At 39.5% G+C, this 13325-nt stretch overlaps 1 long non-coding RNA gene across 1 annotated transcript; it reads right to left on the bottom strand.

Annotated features, from left to right (window-relative positions):
- Positions 1-4837: 4837 nt before the first annotated feature.
- Positions 4838-7722, bottom strand: LOC128705819 (uncharacterized). The gene is made up of 3 exons (XR_008409765.2): positions 7623-7722; positions 6863-7042; positions 4838-6677 (listed from the first exon to the last, which is right to left on the bottom strand). It is a non-coding gene; the product is annotated as an uncharacterized lncRNA (long non-coding RNA).
- Between the last annotated feature and the right edge of the window lie 5603 nt (positions 7723-13325).

Raw genomic sequence — 13325 nt, 5'->3', positions numbered from 1 at the left:
ATATACAACTAAAATCATCAACTTGGGAAAACATTGTGGGATCACACTGTTCTGCTACGTTAAGATGGTGGAATATCAGGGTGATCATAAGCCAAGGATTGCTTAGTATTCAAGTGATACCTTTTATCATCAAAGGCTGACAATCCTCTCTTTTTATTCTTTACTGTACATATTTCACCTTTTACATTGCTATTAGACTTACAAGTGAATACTTCCCTATCTACATTTCTTTAAAGATTCTTATATCATGCATGAGTTAATAATGGCGTGAACTGTGACGGGATACCCTTGGCTCTACTGACAGTATTTGATATTCCAACAATCTTTACAGAATACATTTTAGCTTTCAGAGCTACCAACTCACTAATATTATATTCACACATTTCAGAATTCAGTAAACTATTATCATACAAGGGATGATCAGGACTGAAATTTGAAAAATCCATATATCCTAACAAAGGTTCTCTTTTTAACTCAGCACGCAAATCTTTGCATTTCAAGCTAAAAATGTAGGAATCGGTGTCTGTATACAGGAGTTTTACGTCATCACCATAATGTTGTTTTAAAACTTTATATAAAAAATAATACAATTTCTTTCTGGCAATCTCAAGAATTTGAAAACCGAGATAGTGGTTGTTTAACTTCTAATTTCGATTTGGTGAATGTACAAATCACTCTGTCTTGATTCAAATGTGTGATATTTTTTAGGAAAGGATCTTTGGTGGTTTTAATAAATCCTTTCTCATTCTTGATGTATCTATAAGACGTTGAAGAGAGGTCCCGGGTTCAGCTCCTGGACAGGACAGTCCCTCGGGCATGGAAACAGAGATATCTGGCAATCCTGCAACCCTGGAATAGGAAGGCTTGATCTAGGTCTGTTTACTTAATTTTCCCAAAAATAGCATTATTGGTTAATTTGAATGCTTTTGACTTGATGGGACATTATGTGGCTGTTCTCTGTGTGATATTTGTTGTTATGAAGGGTTCTAAAATATTTGACTGAGTATATTCATATACTGCATGCACCTTTTCAACCTCTAACCCAAGTTCCATTAGTAACTGTAGCAAATCTAGACTGACCATATAATTTTTCTGAGGTAAATGACTTGCCACTAATTTCGCATTAGATTTGAGTATATTTCTACCTTCATTTTTCAATACAGATTCACAATAAGGAGACAACATCTCTTGTGATATATTCATGTGTGATAATACCAAGGGTAGTTCATCAGTACATCTATCTACCTCAGGGGACACGGGCTTGGTATCACATTCTATCCAAAAATCCCTTTTGACCCTCACAGGAAACATTTCTTAATCCCACATCGAGGAAATCATTCTTCTCCTCATTCGATAATTTTCTTATTCCATTCTGTGGAAGAGCTTCAACCATTGCACTAGCATACAAAGAATTAAAATCTAGATATAAAATGTGAGTACCCATTCCACTCTCAACGTCAAAATTGGGATTAAGGGATTATCTACTTTAGTATATTGATTAACTGTACATGTGAACCCTCCTCTGAGATTCCTTTTAATGTGGTCGTATAATTCATTGGAATATATTATATCGAATTTCACATTAGTTTCCAATAGGAATGCGTCCCAACTGAAAGAAGGCAAACTTATGTAATTACTAACATCGAGCTTATAAATATCTTTGAGTGTTTTACGCCACTCCATGAAGACATCGGCTAACAATCCAACATCTGTCTGAGATACAACATCAAGTAATCTCCTAAACTCTTACATTTTCCCAAGTCAAATACTTTCATAGCATCATGGTCATAATCCTCCTGGCTAATTGCACTATTTCTAAAAGAATTACAAAAATGTTCTTTACTCGGTAATTTTGTTTCATCGAGTTTCTTTAAACTATCAATATAATCGTAGCACAGGACTTGCTTTCCTTTACATAATAAAGGCAACACATCCTGAGGCACATCTTTCAGAATAGTCTTTGTTTATTTCAATGATTTACCTGCCTTGATGTGTTGATCTGCTAACGTGGAAAGAGATCCATTTAATAAAGACAGAGAATCTTGAAACCTAACCTTACCTATGTCTACTTTCAAGAATTTGAGTCCTTGTTTCGAATGAAGTTCAATTTCATATTTATCAACCTGCAATTCCTTTAAAATTATTCCTAAATCATACGACATGTTATGACAAAAAAATAATAATTTCTCACTCTTATCTTTACACTGCAAATTACAAAAACCACAATATGCACCAATATAATTATTGAATTTTAAAGTGTGGTCATGATGTTTATGATTATCTTCTCCTCACTGCCCCCTAATGTCCAATTTTAACCACTTTTCCAAAATTATACAGGGTTGCCAAATTTCAATAATACAAACAAAAAGATTTGAGTTCCTCCCTATGGGTACCCTTCAAAATCTCCTCGATTCAAATTTTGAGGTCCCCCTCTGTGGGAGTAAGCATTCAGAATGGTGTGGGGGGTATGGTAAAGGTTCCCCCTATGGGGCATGGTCTTCCCCCTTGGGTAGTACAGGTTGAAACAAGTAACTTCCTCTTATTGACTTAAACATGCGTGACCCCACTACCCAGAATATTGCATCACGTTTGTACATCCACCCCATGTGTAACCACCCCTACGGGAGTACAACATGTTTGTTCATGCCAGGTGTGGCGTCACGTGATAGCCACCCATGACGTCATCACAAGTAAACACAGGTCAACAGATGTGTTCAGGTTCATCAAGCTGAGTCACTCTGTATCCTCTCATTAACTTAAATGTAGGATAACACTAATACACAATGTTTTCATTATTTTTATTTTCACATATAACAAATTTCTGGTAACACAATTTTTCGTTAATACAAAAGATTATATACAACTAAAATAATCAACTTGGGAAAACATTGTGGGATCCCACTGTTCTGCTACGTTAAGATGGTGGAATATCAGGGTGATCATAAGCCAAGGATTGCTTAGTATTCAAGTGATACCTTTTATCATCAAAGGCTGACAATCCTCTCTTTTTATTCTTTACTGTACATATTTCACCTTTTACATTGCTATTAGACTTACAAGTGAATACTTCCCTATCTACATTTCTTTAAAGATTCTTATATCATGCATGAGTTAATGGCGTGAACTGTGACGGGATACCCTTGGCTCTACTGACAGTATTTGATATTCCAACAATCTTTACAGAATACATTTTAGCTTTCAGAGCTACCAACTCACTAATATTATATTCACACATTTCAGAATTCAGTAAACTATTATCATACAAGGGATGATCAGGACTGAAATTTGAAAAATCCATATATCCTAACAAAGGTTCTCTTTTTAACTCAGCACGCAAATCTTTGCATTTCAAGCTAAAAATGTAGGAATCGGTGTCTGTATACAGGAGTTTTACGTCATCATCATAATGTTGTTTTAAAACTTTATATAAAAAATTATACAATTTCTTTCTGGCAATCTCAAGTATTTGAAAACCGAGATAGTGGTTGTTTAACTTCTAATTTCGATTTGGTGAATGTACAAATCACTCTGTCTTGATTCAAATGTGTGATATTTTTTAGGAAAGGATCTTTGGTGGTTTTAATAAATCCTTTCTCACTCTTGATGTATCTATAAGACGTTGAAGAGAGGTCCCGGGTTCAGCTCCTGGACAGGACAGTCCCTCGGGCATGGAAACAGAGATATCTGGCAATCCTGCAACTCTGGAATAGGAAGGTTTGATCTAGGTCTGTTTACTTAATTTTCCCAAAAATAGCATTATTGGTTAATTTGAATGCTTTTGACTTCATGGGACATTATGTGGCTGTTCTCTGTGTGATATGTGTTGTTATGAAGGGTTCTAAAATATTTGACTGAGTATATTCATATACTGCATGCACTTTTTCAATCTCTAACCCAAGTTCCATTAGTAACTGTAGAAAATCTAGACTGACCATATAATTTTTCTGAGGTAAATGACTTGCCACTAATTTCGCATTTGATTTGAGTATATTTCTACCTTCATTTTTCAATACAGATTCACAATAAGGAGACAACATCTCTTGTGATATATTCATGTGTGATAATACCAAGGGTAGTTCATCAGTACATCTATGTACCTCAGGGGACACGGGCTTGGTATCACATTCTATCCAAAAATCCCTTTTGACCCTCACAGGAAACATTTCTTAATCCCACATCGAGGAAATCATTCTTCTCCTCATTCGATAATTTTCTTATTCCATTCTGTGGAAGAGCTTCAACCATTGCACTAGCATACAAAGAATTAAAATCTAGATATAAAATGTGAGTACCCATTCCACTCTCAACGTCAAAATTGGGATTAAGGGATTATCTACTTTAGTATATTGATTAACTGTACATGTGAACCCTCCTCTGAGTTTACTTTTAATGTGGTCGTATAATTCATTGGAATATATTATATCGAATTTCACATTAGTTTCCAATAGGAATGCGTCCCAACTGAAAGAAGGCAAACTTATGTAATTACTAACATCGAGCTTATAAATATCTTTGGGTGTTTTACGCCACTCCATGAAGACATCGACTAACAATCCAACATCTGTATTGAGATATAACATCAAATAATCTCCTAAAGTCTTACATTTACCCAAGTCAAACACTTTCGAAGCATGATCATAATCTTCCTGGCTAATAGCACTATTTCTCAAAGAATTCAAAAAATGTTCTTTACTCGGTAATTGTTTCATCGAGTTTCTTTAAACTATCAATATAATCATAGCACAAAACTTGTTTTCCTTTACATAATAAAGGTAAGACATCCTGAGGCACATCTTTCAGAATAGCCTCTGTATATTTCAGTGATTTACCTGCCTTGATATGTTGATCTGCTAAAGTGGAAAGAGATCCATTCAATAAAGACAGAGAATCTTGAAACCTAACCTTACCTATGTCTACTTTCAAGAATTTGAGTCCTTGTTTCGAATGAAGTTCAATTTCATATTTATCAACCTGCAATTCCTTTAAAATTATTCCTAAATCATACGACATGTTATGACAAAAAATAATAATTTCTCACTCTTATCTTTACACTGCAAATTGCAACGAGCACAATATGCACCAATATAATTATTGAATTTTAAAGTGTGGTCATGATGTTTATGTTTGTCTTGGGCAGTTTTGAAGGTGTTACTACATAATTCACAAGTGATCTGAGAATCATGTCAGGTGTTATCCTCCTCTGTCATATGGATTACATGATACTCTCTTCTAAACTTTATTTTAGTCCATTCACCACTAACATTTAAAATGAAATGATTAACAGCATCCTCCCCCTTATAACTCTTTGCGATCAAATATAATATAACAATAGGCAATGGCTTTATGACGAGACTCAATTTTACCTGCCGGGAGAGTGATGTCTAATGCACATTCGAAATTAAATACACCGATGTATTCGCTGGAATGTGTATGACTAAAATTTTTGAAGTGCACTGTTATTCCAGGGGAATACGAGAATCTGATTGATTTTACATCCATCTTCGTGGATATCTAACTCTTCCTGTGTATTCAACTTCATCAAACAACTATGACAGTGCTTCTTTACACCTTTTTCTGTCATTATCGTTCTAACATACCCGTCAAAATCTTTAATTAAAACCAAATGTCTTTCATTCAACAATAACGCGCACATAATGTCCTTATATTTCTTATTCCCCTTACGACACATAGCCACAAATGTCCCACCTTGATCCTTTCTTAATTGATAAACATATAATGACACTTTATTTTCCTTCTCTAATATACCTAACTTATCACGTGTAATGGGAAAATCATCTATAGAAGATTTTGCATGATTAAGACATCTTTCCTTAGTATTAACTGCTCTGGGGATATCACCCTATGACATGTTCTTTTTATGACATTGATAGGCAGCAAAAGCACGCAGTACACATAACCCATCATTAATCTCTGGATTAAATACATATTGGTTCCCTCGCAGTTTCTTGGGATATGCCACATATGATCCTACTTGTACTCTGAATTCTACTTTAACGTATTCGATACTGAAAGATTCGATTTGATCTATGATCCAACCAGATCCTTCCTGATCTTGCAACTCTGTCTCGTATCTTTCTAATATCGTTCCCACCCATCGATCAAATACTTCAGAGATTTCCTCTTCACTTACTAACTCAAACGCTAAATTTATCACAAATTGTCCATTTTGATCATCACCCGAAATGTTTTGACGTAATGTCCTTGTAACTACAATCGGGTGGATTCTGAGCGACATTGCTCGAGGTGATCTATCATACATATCTCGCATCTGATCTATAAAATAATCCCTATAAGCATGTAAATACATTCTTAACTCTCTGTTATAAGTTGAAGGAACACTATATTTCCTCACTGTATGCCTACCTCTAAAATTCTGGATGTATGTGATAATTTCTGGTCTCTCATCATGTGAGGTAGTTGCTCTCATCTTCACCTCCACTATTGTGTGCGACATTACTGTCAGACACGTCATGTGAGGTAGTTACTCTCATCATCTTCATTAATGGGGACAGAAGTATCCACACCTCCGGTGCACCTCCGCGCTGTGAGGTACCAACACTAGCAGAACTACCTGCACTCATCTTCATTCCCCGTCACACCTCCAAGCTGCGCGTCATTACTCTCAGTTTGATTCACAACAGTACCAGGTGTATTTCCTGCAGAGGAAAAAAGTATATCCAATTCATAACCCCAAAAAATATTTTTTACATATTACGAATTAAGATTTCAATGAATAGAACAAAAATATTTCTCGAGTGACTAACACAATTTTACGATAAATATTTTTCACAACAATTTTACAACAAAAGTAAAAGACACTGATCACAATTTGGATACATACCTGTTTCTACAGCCTTCTTCCATAATACATCTATGTGATCCCACTCATTCTGTAATTCTAACAACCTCTCATTGCGATGTACACCACCTCTCTTGATTTCCAACGATCGACGTCTTCTTATCGACAATCTCCTCTTCACTAATGCTTCCAAGTAATTCGCGTATATTCTTTTCTTATCCTCTGTTAAGAATTTCACTTATTAACGCACTTTTCCAGTAAAAATTTCACTCGTATGCTCCAACAACAAAATTAACCCAAAACATTTTTTCCGTTATATCATTCCACTTGTTAAATGTTACACTCCAAGTATTGTAACCACTATTTCCTTCTGTTTAGAGCATAACAACTTTGGTCAGAGAGGTTAGGGTAATAATAGTGATCCTCCGGAATGACTAATTTTAATTAAGTATATTCATGATACAACAAAAAGCCAGAAATAATAATATACGAATTATCGTATATAAGTTAAGAATGCATGTTTGTTCTATATTGTCCAAAATATATAAGGCTTTCATAACAGATGATTAGGAGGAGATCCTAGATATAACATATATATATATATATATATATATATATATATATATATATATATATATAAGCATCATAATATATATAATATGTCCAGGCCGGATAATATACCTTGGCCAGTTACCAGAGACGAGAGAGTTACTTTAATGTATAAAGTCTTATTTCCCAATTGGAAGCAGTCAGAATAAAACAGAATATGTCCAGGCCGGATAATAAACCTTGGCCCCGTTACCAGAGACGAGCAGGAGTGTTCTCGTTGGCTGCTACTTCTTCACTGCTCGTCCCTCAACCTTGAGCATACAGGTCAACTGAGTCACGTGACGTGACTCGCCAACACTCAGTAGAGTAGTTGAACATAAAGTGGGGGGGGGAAAGGGGAGGATATAACCATCGAACATCACGGCTAACCATTCACCGGCACACCGGGCGGCAGGCATGTTACATTGTCTGCATCGCTCTTGGGCTGTGTAGACCCCCTTGCCTGACGCTCCTCAGTAACCTGACAGCAGTGGTACGAGGAGGTGGTGTTGTGTCTCTGTTGACACCGCTGGGAAATTACTGGTGTTGAGATGGCGGTTTGTTATCGCAGACGCGTTAACACTATTGGTATTGAACTGCTTCGAGGTGCGATTACACCTAGTTCAGCTCAAATACTCTTACCCAAGATAATCAGGGAGACATACGGCATACAAGATAGTGAATTGTATGGGGTAGCGCTGAACGGAGCGCATAGAGTATTTGTGAAACTGCTTGCTGCGACAGTTTATGAATCGGTGGTTACGCGCTTTCAAGATGTGTGTTTTGACGTTACTCCTGCTGTGCGTGTGAGACTGGTGGACGTGTCTCGATATTATACCTGGATAAAGTTGAGGAATGTCCCCTTCGAGGCAAACGAAGCTGACATCAGAAACGTATTTGAGAAATATGGAACTGTGCATTCTGCCCAGCAGGGTAAGTGGATAATGGGTGCCTACACAGGTATGCCGGAAGGTACATTCAGCCTTAAGATGACGTTGCGCCAACCCATACCGTCATATGTGTATCTTCAAGATTTTAGGACACAGGTAATGGTTTTATATCCTGGACAGCGGCGTACGTGTCGCATTTGTGGAGAGTATGACCACATAGCGGCGGCATGTGAAAAGAACAGACGCGTGACCAAACCTGTGCAAGAAGACGTAGCCCCAGTCACACGTGATGAAGGTGAGCATCGTTCGTCAGAGGAAGGGCGTGGTCGTTTGTGGAGTGAGATGGTGGAACAGGCTTTTCGAAATGAGAGTGAGTCCTTCCCTCAGCTGCCTGCACCTGAGTCGTTGCCGATACCATCTACTGGATTGGTACCCCGGCATGACGTGTTGAGTATTGGTCGAGAGACGAATGTCGGTGAGGATTTAGACGAAGTCTTAAGGACCTTGTCACCGCAAGTGGTGGAAGCTCCGTCTCCGGAAGACGTAGCTGGAGACTTTCTGAGTCCGGATTGTCAACAATATGAGACTCCGCAGAAGGACGACGAGACTGGGACATCGGGAGACTTCATACCTCATTGTGAGGTGGATGTTGAGGTACACCGTGAGGCTTCCTCGGATCTTGACATGGAGGATAAGAACGTTACCAGGAAACGGGCAGCTACGTCAGATTCGGATGACGTACTGACGCCGGCACAGAGGACTGGGAAAAAAACTGAGAGGATGGGTGAGGGGAGGGGTGGGGAGGGGGGGGGGTCATGAGGGACGCCATCGCAAGAAGGGAGGCGAATGGGAAGGTACTGTAAAGAAGACACATAGACGTAACAAATCAAGTGGTGAACCACGGGAGGAGAAGAGGAAAGGGTGGAAAATATAACAGGCCTTAGGTGTATGACTGCTAATGTTAACGGTTTGTGTACTAGATTAAAGAGAGATTGGTTGAGTAGTTTTCTTAGCAAACATAGAATTGATGTTCTCTTCCTTCAAGAACACAATTTCAAAGAAGGAGAAGTGTTGCAGGTTGCAGGTTATACAGTACTGACCCTGCCAACTATCCGTTTGAAAGGTGGTGTGGGTCTTTTAATAAAAGAGACGAGCCCGTTTGTGTTGCAGAGATGTGAGGGGGGTGGGGGGAGGGTGTTGCGAGTGGATGGGACTTGGATGGGAAAGCGTGTATCCTTGGTAAGTGTCTATGCCCCTGCGGAGAATGACACGAAGGTTCGAACGGATTTTGTGTGTGAGGACCTTGTTTATTTTTTGCGTGGTCTTCCGGAAGTAGCGATAGTGGGGGGTGACTGGAACTGTGTCATAAGGGCGGCTGACGTCGAACCCAAAGGGGCTGGGCATGTGTCTGCACCTCTCAGAGATTTGTTGAGGGATGTTAAGTTAAGAGATGTGTTTGGGGGAGGGGTGTGGGAAACAGAACATACTTTTATCAGAAGGGGATATGCTGCAAGGTTAGACAGAGTGTATATTTCGCAGGGAGTAGTTGTAAAGTCTTTTAATACGGTGGAGACGGTCTTGTCAGATCATAGGGCAGTTGTAGTGGAGGTAGGGTGGGAGGGAATGGCCGAAATTTATAGGAATTATTGGAAATTAAATATTAGTGTGTTAAGTGATGAGGAAGGGTTGGAGGGTTTTTCTATGCTGTGGAATGAGCTTTCAAGGGAAGCTCAGGAGGTGGAAGACATTGTAACGTGGTGGGACTCGGTGGCAAAGGAAAGGATAAAGTCCTTTTATGTGAGGGAGGGTAGGCGTATAAACACTTTAAAATATGGGCTAGCGAATTATTTAGAGGATCGATTACGAAGTTGTTATGGGCAGGGATCGGTTAGTGGTGTTTACCCCATGGACGAGATTGTAGACATAAAAGAGAGCTTGCGAACGTTGCATAATGAGCGGTTTCAAGCGGTGAGGGTGCAAGCAGGATTAGAAGAAGTTTTGTGGGGAGATAGGCCATCCGCGTGTGTGTTGAGACAACAAAAGCAAAAGCAGGCGCTGACGGCAATCCCGAGCTTGGAGGTAAATGAGACGATGGGAATCCATAGAGCAGGTCAAGTGATACGAAACACAAAAGCTATGAGTGCATATGCGGATACATGGTATAAAAAACACTGGACTAGTAGTGGCGTGGATGAAGTGGAATTAAGTAAGGTGTGCACGTATGCTAAGTGCATTTTGGGTCACAGTGATAGGAAGGCATTGGGTGGGGTTATTACTGAGGAGGAAATTGAAATTGCTTTACACGGAATGAGGAAGGGCAAGTCCCCGGGTATTGATGGTTTACCGGTGGAATTTTATTTGCAGCATTGGGAGTTGATTGGGAAGTTCATGGTAAGATTATTAAATTGTATGAAGGAGAAGGGTACGTTAGGGGATAAGCAGAATACGGCAGTTGTGGTGTTGGTCCCGAAAGGCAAAGGGCAGCCAAACCTTGGGAAGTATAGGGCGATATCGTTGCTCTGTGCAGACTATAAGGTTTTCGCAAAAATTTTGGGTAATAGGGTAAAATGCGTGGTGGGGAGGGTCGTTTCGCCATCGCAGTATGGGTTGCCGGGCAGGTCGATGTTAGAAGGTCACGGGCTTATAAGAAGTTTTGTGGAGTCAAAGGGGGGAGGGGAGGGGGCGGCTTTACTGGCCTTGGACTGGCGAGCCGCCTATGATAGAGTGGAAAGAGGTGCACTGCAGAGTATTCTTCGGAGACAGGGTTATGGAGAAGAAATAGTTGGGTGGGTAAACACTCTGTATAAGGGGGCAAGGATGAGGGTACAAATAAATGGGTGTATGGGGACGGACTTTGAGATGGGTAGAGGTTTAAGACAAGGGTGCCCTATGTCACAGATCTTATTTGCGTGTTTTCAGGATCCCTTTTACAGGATGGTTGAGAGCACAGTTAGTTCCCGGGGTGGGGGTGGGGTAGGGGAAGGGGTTTGTTGGCCGGCATTAATAGGTTATGTGGATGATACGACTGTTTTGGTGTGTGAACGAATGTCTATGAAAGGGTTGGAAGATGTTGTGCGTGTGTTTGAACGTGCCACGGGTATGAAGGTAAATAGTGAAAAGTCGATGATCATGGGGTTGGGTACCTGGAAAGGGGGTGGAATGGTGAGCTGTAACGTGGTTAACACAACTGCGATGTCATTAAAGATTTGCGGTATTATTTATAGAGACGATTTGGATGTGGCGCGGGAGGAAAATTCAGTAAGGACGTTGGAAAAGGTCATTGGTCGTCTGGGTGTTTTGAGGCCCCAACATCTCACTCTGGCCCAACGTGTGATTGTTGTTAACGTTTTATTGTATAGTAAGGTGTGGCACGTTGCGGCTGTATTCCCAATTACAGGAACAGCGATCAATGGAATATTGAGAAGAGTATTTACCTTTCTGTGGGGATCGAGGTGTGATTGGTTAAAACGTGAGGTTGTTATGTTACCTGTACGTCGAGGAGGTTTAGGATTGTTGGACTTAAAGCGTAGGGTGAAATGTGTTTTTCTAAAGTGGGAGGTTTGGCGTGTGGGTGTGATGGCGGGAAATATAGACCAAGTATATACGAGGGTGAAAAAGTGGTATAGGGGAATGGAGTTAAGGGAATGTGAGATTGTACTACGAGCTTTGTTGATGGTAAAGGAACGGAGGAACATTCGCATAAGGGTTTTAAGTAGGTTACTAGGGGGTACGTGCGCAGCTCCAGTAGAAGGTTTGTTCCCCATGTACTCGTGGGAAAATATATGGCTCCGATTTAGCAAGTTGAAATTACGGCCTAGGGTGCGTGAAGTCATGTTTCGTTTTTTACATGGTATATTGCCGTCAGGGGCAATACTACGATCCAGAAGAGTCGTGGTGGGAGGCGGGTGTGGGTTTTGTGGTGGGGAAGACACGGCTTTTCACGTTGTCTATTTTTGCGAAGGTTTAGAAGATGTCAGGAGTTGGTTGGGTAGGGTGGTACAGAGGGTGGGAGGCAGAGGAGTGCAGGTCCTGCGTGCGTTAAGTCTCGACATCGGTGGATTAGACCAGGACGTTGAACGGGCTTTAGATTATATTATCGTGGATTACATTTATATTTCGTGGGTAATGCGGGGAAAAGGGGTCAGTGAGGTGAGAAGGCGTGTCCTTGCAATAACGTTTTATCGTACAATGTGTAGGAATAGGGAATTGTATGGGAGGAGGTGGGATAAGGGTTTTTCGGACGGTTATAAAAGGCTCACTCTTGAAACCCTTGTGAATCTGTGATAAATATACGGGCATGCCGAATAAGTTGTCGTGTAGGTCAGTGGGCAATAGCTGGCTCGTCTCTTGGGGGGAAGGATGTGAGTTGCGTGAATATGAGTTTGGGCATGAATGTTTTTTAGTTGTTATGGATGTGTGGTTGTAGATTCAGGGGTTAGGGTTACTTATTGTACCTTTTGTGTACAAAATGACTGGGGTGCCTTTACATATTTGTTATGTTTTTGATGCTTCCTTTGTGTAAAGACTCGTTGTATTCTTGAGTCACTAGTTTTCTTAGTTTTGTTTTTGATTGTGTTATGGAGGTCCAGATATTTGGGCATATGAACGTGCATATATATGTATGTGTATGTGTATGTATGTGTATGTGTATGTGTATATGTATGTATATATATGTATATATATATGTATATGTATATATATATATATATATATATATATATATATGTATGTATATGTATGTGTATATATGCATGTTTTATCCCTTCCCTGTTACTGTTCAATTAGTCTGTGAGTCACCAAAGTATTAAAGGGATATAACACGTGTACATTACCCTGAGTTATCCAATTGTATCCTATAAATATGTAGCAACATTATGATTTTTGTTTGTGATTCAAACGTAGTTCATAGGTATCAAGATTGAACACTTATGGAATGGATGGAAATTGCTGACGATTAATATGATCGTCAATTTATATAATATTTATTATGTTAATGAATTTGTGTTAGAGTAAATCATTGAATTTGT

The sequence above is a fragment of the Cherax quadricarinatus genome, unplaced genomic scaffold, assembly GCF_038502225.1.
Source record: "Cherax quadricarinatus isolate ZL_2023a unplaced genomic scaffold, ASM3850222v1 Contig595, whole genome shotgun sequence".
In the NCBI taxonomy this organism is placed as follows: Eukaryota; Metazoa; Arthropoda; class Malacostraca; order Decapoda; family Parastacidae; genus Cherax; species Cherax quadricarinatus.
Note: the sequence above shows the minus strand (reverse complement) of the source record. Positions and strands in the feature narration are given on the sequence as shown.